This window comes from Urocitellus parryii, chromosome 11, assembly GCF_045843805.1.
Source record: "Urocitellus parryii isolate mUroPar1 chromosome 11, mUroPar1.hap1, whole genome shotgun sequence".
NCBI classification, from domain to species: domain Eukaryota; kingdom Metazoa; phylum Chordata; class Mammalia; order Rodentia; family Sciuridae; genus Urocitellus; species Urocitellus parryii.
This window is the reverse complement of record NC_135541.1, coordinates 120187904-120196938: the sequence shown is the minus strand read 5'-3', so window position 1 is coordinate 120196938 and position 9035 is coordinate 120187904.

The following is a 9035-nucleotide window of genomic DNA, read 5'->3' as shown; positions in this document are numbered from 1 at the left end:
AGGAAGAGACAGAGGGCCAGAGTGGTGCTGTGCAGTCCCAGGAGGGAGAAGCAAGAGGATCTGAGACCTCCAGACAGACTCACGGACTCTTCTGGAGTTTCCCTCTCAGCCACACTCACTGCCAGTGACCTTTGAACTTCTCCCCAGAAGAAAGGAGGGAGAGGCCCAGACTGGTGGGCTCTGCAGAAGGGGACATGGGGGTGCTGAGCAGGATGGGGGCCAGCCATGAGGTGGCAGAAGGGACCTGCCAGGGTGTAGGAGGCATTTCTAAGGTGTCAGAGGCTCTTGGGCCACAGCCACAGGCCAGAAGCCTCAGGCCACTCAATTAAGGGTTCCAGGAGGCAGACAGCAAGGGGACCCCACCTATTCCCCTGGGCAGAGTGGACAGGGAGATGGCTCTGTCCTTACGGAGCAGCCGTCTTGCTGGAAGAGCTCAGTAGGTGGGTGAGGGGCGAGGGTCTCTGGAGGTCCCCAGGGAGCTGCAGGGCTTTCTAGGTCCCCACGCAGGGGTCCCCACGCAGGAGCTGAAGCTTCCAGGCCGACCCCTCGGGCAAGTGGGGCCCAGGGACTTGTGCTGGGGGCGAGGGGTCTGTCCCCAGGTCATCCGCTTGTGACCTGAAAGCCCCCACTCCCTCCTTTCACTGAGGGACACATAGGTGCACCCAGTGACCAGCACCCTGACCTACCACGGCGACCCGACACTCATGTGCGCGCACACACAACCCGACATTCATGTGCGCGCACACACACACACACACACTCACACACACAGCACCCCTCCCCTCGGCTGCTGGATTCCATTGTCATGAACAGTGCCCCCAAGCCCCCTGTGGCCCTGGCCCCTCCCTGTTAATTACCTCCGGGCTGTGCCACGTCCATTAGCTGCCCCCCCTCCCCCAGGGCCCAGCGCCAGCTGAGATGGATGGCTGCAGGGGGATCGATGGAATGGGACCCTAAGGACCCCCTGTGGGGCTGGGACCAGGACGGCAACCTGGGGCTGTGGGGATTGGACACCTGGGTCCCCAGACCTGGCCGGGGCCCCTCCCGCCGCCCTCCTCAGAGCCGGCTGCTTGGTGGGAAACGGGCTCAGAAGGTGGTGGGTGGGCCTCAGGAGGGCTCAGGTGGAAGAGGCCGACTCCCTGGCCACCCGCCGCTCTCCACCCGCCGCCCTCCGCCAGCCTCTCTCTTTGGAGAGAAAGAGTCAGGGTGCAGAAACCAGAGGGCTCCCCAGGGCCCCCAGAATGGGGACAGGATCTTTAAAGACCACAGGGTCCAAGCCCCAGAGACCTGTAGCCTCCCTCCCCAGCCTCTACCTCCTTCCGGTCCTATCTCTCAGCTGACTTCCCGACCGGAGGGCATTTACTCATCCTCCAGGAAGGCGGCAGGTGGGCCTGGGGGAGGATGCCAGGCTGGGTCCCCTGGACCCTTGGGCTGAAGGGACGTCCCAGAGAGAATTCCCGACTGCACAGGTCCTGGGCTATCTAAAAGCCATTTGGAGAGGGGGACCTGGGGCCCCTCACTGCAGGCTGATCTGCCAGGCAATCTGGGCATCCCCTGGGGGGACAGAGATGGGCGCAGAGGTGGCTCCATTGCTCCAACCATTGTCCCCGATTGTCTTTCTGTCCCCCACCCCACCCCATCTCTGAACAGGCTCCAATATGCAGCTTGGGCAGCTATAGCTCTGGGGTGGGGGTGGAGAGGAGAGAGGTCCTGACCTGGGGAAGACAGACCAGACAGGACTGGAACTGCAGGAGGGGCCACACAGAAGAAAGAGGGGAGCAGGGCATGGTGGTCACACCTATAACCAGATACTCGGGAGGCTGAGGCAGGAGGATCACAAGTTAGAGGCCAGCCTCCGTGACCTCGTGAGATCTTGTCTCAAAATAAAAAATAAAAAGGGCTGGGGATGTGGCTCAGTGGTAGGATGCCCTTGGGGTCAATCCCCAAGATTGAAAAAAATAAAAAAGAAGAAAAAGGAGGAAGAAGGAGAGACAGGACAGGGCAGCCGAAAGCAGTGCACAGACTCGACTGGTCGGCTCTTCTTGGAGCCTCACGTCCAATCCAGCCCCTGGAATTCGGCGCTCAAGCCCGGCTGTCTCCAAATGGAGCCCCCTCTTCCCTGACAGGCTGGGCTCCCTGGTGGTCACCGTCTAGTCAGGCGCCTGGCTCTGCCCCTGGGAGGTGTGGGACAGTCACCGCCTTCCTGCACCTCGAGCCCCGGTTCTGAGCTTCTGTGTGAAGGTCCCCCCGTGGGGCGCGCTGGGCACCAGGTGCTGGGTCAGTGTTCCCTTGTCCCCCTCCTCGCCAGCCTGCCCAGGTCTGGTCCCCAGCGCTGGCCCTGCCCTGCTGTTTGGGGTCCGACAGGTTGGACGTCTGGGAGGGGACAGTGCCTGAGAATGGCCACCAATGCCAGACGTCCCTCGGGCTTCAGCTGCTGCAGACAGAGGTGTGGAGCGAGATGAGGGGTGACTGTGGACTTGGGGTCTCTGAGCTGCCCCACAGGACCCCAGTGGGGGAAGGGCCAGAACCATCTCACCCCACGCCCCCCAGCTCCAGGCTCCGACTGGCTGGTCTTCCTCCCTGGGAACGTGCCTCCCGGCTCACCTCGAACGGGGCGGCCATCAGAAGAGACAGGCACCCTGTAGGATGCTTCTGGGTCACCCATCATCAAAGAGGTCTCCACCAGTATTGATCTGGGGATGGGAAATACACTCCCAAGACTTTCCATCCCTCATCCCCATGGCTTCTCTTTCTGGAGTGCCGGGAAGTTCTCCTTGCAGTCTAGCCTCACATTTCCCACTTGGATCTGAAGGGGTTACTGGGCTCTAGGCCGGCCCCCTGCAGGTCTCAGCTGCCTGGGGCCTGTCTGTGGTCAGGGCTAATGTAGGCCAGAGTTGGAGGACAAGAGGGGATAAAGTTATTAGCGTCTTCATCTTTGAGGGATATCGATTGCAGGTCTCGGCGCTCCCTTGGTCTTACAATGGGGCACACGGGGGTGTGGGGAGGGGCACAGAGAACTCTCCCGGAGCCCCCCACCCATATCCCCCCCAGGCTCCGCTCGTCCACCAGCCCCTCCACGGACACCTGGATGTTCTGGGACACTCACCGGCCCCTTTGGACGGAATGTTCTGGATCCTGTGTGGGTGGGCCTGGTGGTGGGGTGGCCTTGGGCGCGTGGGGCTGGTTTGAGCTGTGGGTGGCCCTCCCTGGGAGGAGGTCTGTCTGGTCCTGTCTCTGGGTCAGTGCACATTCCTGTCCCCAACCTGAGAGGGAGGCCTGGGGAGGGCCCGTGGCTCTGGCTGTCCAGCGTCCTCACACAGGACCCCACGGGGGTTTAGAGCTACAGGTCCAGGGTGGGATGGAGCTCAGCTGCAGAGGACAGAGGGTGACAGTCCCCGGGAGCAGAGGCCCATGGCAGAGGCTGGGGTGTGGGGTGGCGAGAGGAGAAGGCAGACGTCCCTCCGGCCGTCCCCTCCTTTCCGTCCTTCCTTCCTTCTTCCTGGTGGCTCCTCTGGGCCGGGCTCAGGGTCTGGTTCCTTTGCCCCAGAGGAGCTGGCTTCCCCTCCGCTGGGCTGGGAAGGAGGTGATTAATGGCGGGGAGGCAGGAGGGCCAGAGTTCAGGGCTGGTGTCATCAGCAGTGGGTCCCCTGTGTGTGCGGGGAGTGGGGGACATTGAGGACCAGGAGTCCTCCCACAGTGCTCCCCGACACCCCTCCTGCCCCTGCCCCCATTCCTCTGGGAGTCCCTCTGCTGTGTCCTGCACCTTTGAGCGGGGGAAGGGCAGATCCTCAAGTCCAAGTCCTGCCTGGGTGTGGGGGTGGGGCAGGCCACCCCCTCCCCCAAGCCCCTGGCCGGCCCTTCCTGCGGGCAGCGGGCGGGCGGGCACATTAGGTGAGTCCCGGGCTGTGGGCCCAGCTAATTGCTTCTCAGCCTTCCCCTCATCACCAGGGCGGCCCCCCACGAGCTCCATTAGCCCCCCTCCCCTGATAGCCCCTAAATCAGCCCCAATTATTCACAGGAGTGGGGGGGGGGTCTGGATTGAACTGTGATTACAGCCAGAGCAGAGGGGGAGGGGGAGGGAACCTGAGTGCCAGGCCGGCTGGCGGGCAGAGGCCGGGCGGGGAGGGCGGGCGGGGGCCTGTGGGCAGGTCCAGACCAGGGACCACCCAGGGGCAGGGGCCTGGGAGCCTGAAATGGCAGGCCAGTGTGGGGGGGCAGCTAGGGGCACTGGCTTGTACTGCTGGGACCTCGCAGGGTGAGGGAGGGGTCGGACGGGCCTGGCCCCAGGAGCGGGCCCACCTCCCCATCAGCAGCAGCAGCATGACCTGCCAGGACCACAGCCCCTTCTCAAGACCACAGTCATCTTTGAAAACCTGAGTTGGACTGTGTCCCAGCTCTTCTCAGACCCCTGCAAGGGCTCCCCGTCGCACACAGAGCAGAATCTAACAGGCTCACGAGGGTCTCCGAGGCCTGGCAGGGCCCCACCCCCGACCCTTACACCTCCACCTCGGTCTGTACTGTCTGCCACGGGCTCCTCCCTACACCCTGCGAAGTCCCCATCGCTCTCCTGCCAACAGCACGTTGGGTGAGTCCCAGGCTGGGGGCACGTGCTCTGGCCTCGGGCAGCTGTGTTTGCTGTTCCATCTGCCTGGGATGCTTTTCCTCTGAAATCTGCGACTCCCCACCTCTCCTCCTTTAGGTTTTCACCTGGAGGTACCTTTTCTGTAAGAACTTCTGTGAACATCTGCCCAGAACTACAACCTGGTACTCCCTGTCCCCTTCCATTCCCTCTCTCTACTTTTTTGGAACTGGGATTGAACCCAGGGGTGCTTTACCACTGAGCGACATCCCTAGGCCTTTTAATTTTTTACAGGATCTCATTAGGTCACTGAGGCTGGCCTCAAACTTGAGATCCTCCTGCCTTAGCCTCCCAAATCCCTGGGAGGCATATACCACTGTGCCCAGCTGTTTTTCTCTATTTTTGGTGATAGTACTTTTTATCATCTTATATATTACAATTTTACAGATTTAGTTTCTTTGTTATCCCTTCACTACCACCCCACTAGAATCTAAGTATCATTAAAACAAAACAAAACCATGTAGTGGATTGAACCCAGGGCATCACACATGCTAAGCAAGTGCTCTACCCCTAGCCACACCGCCAGTCCTAGACAGAAATTTTGTCTTTGTCTTTTTTCTTTTTTAAACAGCTGTTGTTCCAAACCCTAAACATAGTAGGCGCTCAATAAATCTTTATTCAGTGAATGAGTGAACAATTCACTTTTCTCGGATCAGCCCGTTAGTTCCTTCAGGGCAGGGAACTTTATTATTATTATAATTTTTTTTATTGGTTGTTCAAAACATTACAAAGCTCTTGACATATCATGTTTCATACATTAGATTCAAGTGGGTTATGAACTCCCATTTTTACCCCAAATACAGATTGCAGAATCACATCGGTTACACATCCACATTTTTACATAATGCCCTATTAGTAACTGTTGTATTCTGCTGCCTTTCCTATCCCCTACTATCCCCCCTCCCCTCCCCTCCCATCTTCTCTCTCTACCCCCATTTACTGTAATTCATTTATCTCCTTGTTTTTTTTCCCATTCCCCTCACAACCTCTTATATGTAATTTTGTATAACAATGAGGGTCTCCCTCCATTTCCATGCAATTTCCCTTTTCTCTCCCTTTCCCTCCCACCTCATGTCTCTGTATAATGTTAATCTTTTCCTCCTGCTCTTCCTCCCTGCTCTGTTCTTAGTTGCTCTCATTATATCAAAGAAAACATTTGGCATTTGTTTTTTAGGGATTGGCTAGCTTCACTTAGCATAATCTGCTCTAATGCCATCCATTTCCCTGCAAATTCCATGATTTTGTCATTTTTTAGTGCAGAGTAATACTCCATTGTGTATAAATGCCATTTTTTTTATCCATTCATCTATTGAAGGGCATCTGGGTTGGTTCCACAGTCTAGCTATTGTGATTTGTGCTGCTATGAACATCAATGTGGCAGTATCCCTGTAGTACACTCTTTTAAGATCCTCAGGGAATAGTCCGAGAAGGGCGATAGCTGGGTCAAATGGTGGATCCATTCCCAGCTTTCCCAGGAATCTCCATACTGCTTTCCAAATTGGCCGCACCAATTTGCAGTCCCACCAGCAATGTACAAGAGTACCCTTTTCCCCACATCCTCGCCAGCACTTGTTGTTGTTTGACTTCATAATGGCTGCCAATCTTACTGGAGTGAGATGGTATCTTAGGGTGGTTTTGATTTGCACTTCTCTGACTGCTAGAGATGGTGAGCATTTTTTCATGTACTTGTTGATTGATTGTATGTCCTCCTCTGAGAAGTGTCTGTTCAGGTCCTTGGAGGACAGGGAACTTTAAATCACTGCCTAAATAAGTCACTAAGTATAAAGTTTTTAGAAGCTGGGCATAGTGGCACATGCCTACCATCCCAGCTAGTTGGAGAGGAGGCAGGAGGATCACGCGCTCCAGGCCAGCCCCAGCAATTTACAAGCCCCTGTCTCAAAATAAAAAATAAGAAACAAGAGCTAGACATGTAGCTCCCTTAGAGAGACCCCTGGGCTCAGTGCTCCCAAGGGAAGGGCTTAGGCTCTTGCCTAGTGATCAGTTCATTCATTCAACCTAGTTGCTAGCAATGTCGTCAGCACCACCACTTTCTCTGTGTCCTGGGCACTAGGTCAACACAAAAGGGTGGGGACCTTGGGCCCCTTCCGCCTTCCTGGGGGACCTGGGGAAGGTTAGCCATAGGGGTGGGCCTTGGAGGCGGGGCTGGGGTGCACCAGTCACCCTGGGTCCCTTAAGGTTTACTTAGCATTTCATTTGTGTCAAGGTCTGGGAGCACAGAGATGCCTGCTGCCGGGTCCCATCCTTGAAGAGCTCCAGAGCCCCGTGGGGGTGGGGGCCAGCATTAGCTTGGCATCAGCTGGAGTGGGAGGCCAGGTTGTCAGAGAATGGGCGTGGAGCTGAATGCCGAAGGGTGAGAATATGGAGCCAGGTGAAGGAGGGAAAAGGTGCACGCTCCTCCTCTGCTCTGGGCTTCAGCCCCCTCATTGGCTCCTCAGGGCTGGATTAGGTGACTTTCAGGCCCCTCGGGCTTCAACAGGCTGAAATTCTATGATCTTTGGCCTCCAGCCTTTGAGCGGTGCGCTGGTTTCTGCTGCCCCCTGCTGGAGATTCTTGGTAGCACTGAAGTCGCGAAAAGCAACCTTGAAGCTTTGTCTTTCTTCCCTTTCTTCCCCCAAACCATCAGCACCCAAGGGTCCCATGCAATCCCCGGCTCCCACACACCTCCCACCCCTTTAAGTAACAACTAAACAAGAGTGCCCGTCTCTCAAATGGAAATTGCCCAGAAAAAAATATTTTCAGTGAATATTATAGGCGAAGGATCTGAAACTAGAACACGTAAAAAATTCAAAACTGTCATGACCCAGGAATCTCGTTCCTGAGCATCCTCCGAGATAAACGAAAACGTGTCCACACGAGAGTTGCATACCACTGTTAATTGTGGTCCTGAGCTGGAAAAGAGCCAGAGCTGTCAACTGGAGTAAAGATAAAGATATATCCACGTAATAGATTACTGCCCACGATAAAGAACAATGAGCTAGCTATGCATGTTCCTAATCCCAGCAATTTGGGAGGCTGAGGCAGGAGGATCACAAGTTTTGGGCCAGCCTCAGCAATTTAGTAAGACCCTATCTCAAAATAAAAATAAAAGGGTAGGGATGTAGTTCAGTGGTTGAGCACCCCTGGGTTCCATCTCAGTACTCCTGAAGGGCGGGGGGATAATGAGCTCTTGAACACTTATGGTAAGTGAAAGGAGGCAGACAGAAGTGAGCACACTCTGTATGATCCCACTTATGTGGAAATTGCAGAACAAACGAATCTCAACTGACAGAAAGCAGATCAGGGATTTCACAGGACTTGGGCTCAGGGTGAGGGGGGACAGTGAAGTCTGGGTGGAGGCGGGAATTGTTCTCAGTGCTTTTATTGGGACGGTGCTTACACACAGGAACATATTTGCCCAGTCACTGACTATTGTGCTGAGTGAGAGGAGCCACAAGGACCAATACTATACAATCCACATATTTGTGCGGCCAGAGGAGTCAGGTTCAGAGACAGAGGGGAGAGCTGTGGCAGAGGGGCAGGGGAGGGAGAGCCTGGAGGCAGTGTTCAATGCGTGGAGTTTCAGGGTCAGATGATGAAAAAGTTCTGGAAATAGATAGGACTGGTGCTTGCACAGGGTGTGATAGACTCAATGGGACCAGGGCTGGGGCTCAGTGGCAGAGCACTTGCCTAGCATGCGTGAGGCGCTGGGTTCGATTCCCAGCACCATATAAAAATGAATAAATTAAAGATATTGTGTCCAACTACACTGAAGTCCCGGAAAGCAATTAAAAAAATAAAAAATAAAAAAAGTTAAAATGACAAACTTCACATTACGTACATTTACCACAATAAAAAAAATCTAAAAAAAACCCTCATCAGCCTGTATACTTTAAGTGTGTGTGTGTGTGTGTGTGTGTGTGTGTGTGTGTGTTACTGGGCACTGAACCTTGAACCCAGGGGCACTCTGTTCCTGGACTACACCCCCAGTCTTTTTTTTTTTTTTTCCTGAGCCGGTGTCACTGAGTTGCCACACTGTCCTTGAATTTGTGGTTGTCGTGTGGCGCGTCTCTCTCTGGCAGCCTGGGTGTGCCAAGCTTGGAGGCGGGACACTATGTGCGGAGAGAACACGGACCTCGGTTCAAATCCTGCCTCTGCCAGATACTAGTGTCCTAAGCTCCACCGGACCTCCGTGTCCTCCTAAATCAAAGGGCCTCGGGCCGGGACTAATCTCAAGTTCAACGTGCGAACACCCCTGGGGGCAAATGGTGGGCCGTCGGTGGTCGTCACGGTCACGGACGCTGCGGGCTGCGGGGGGCGCACCAGGACTCTGGCCGCGAGGTGGCGCCCGGCGGGCTCCTCCAGCCAGCAGCCGCTGCGGGGCGGTGGACAGGGCTCC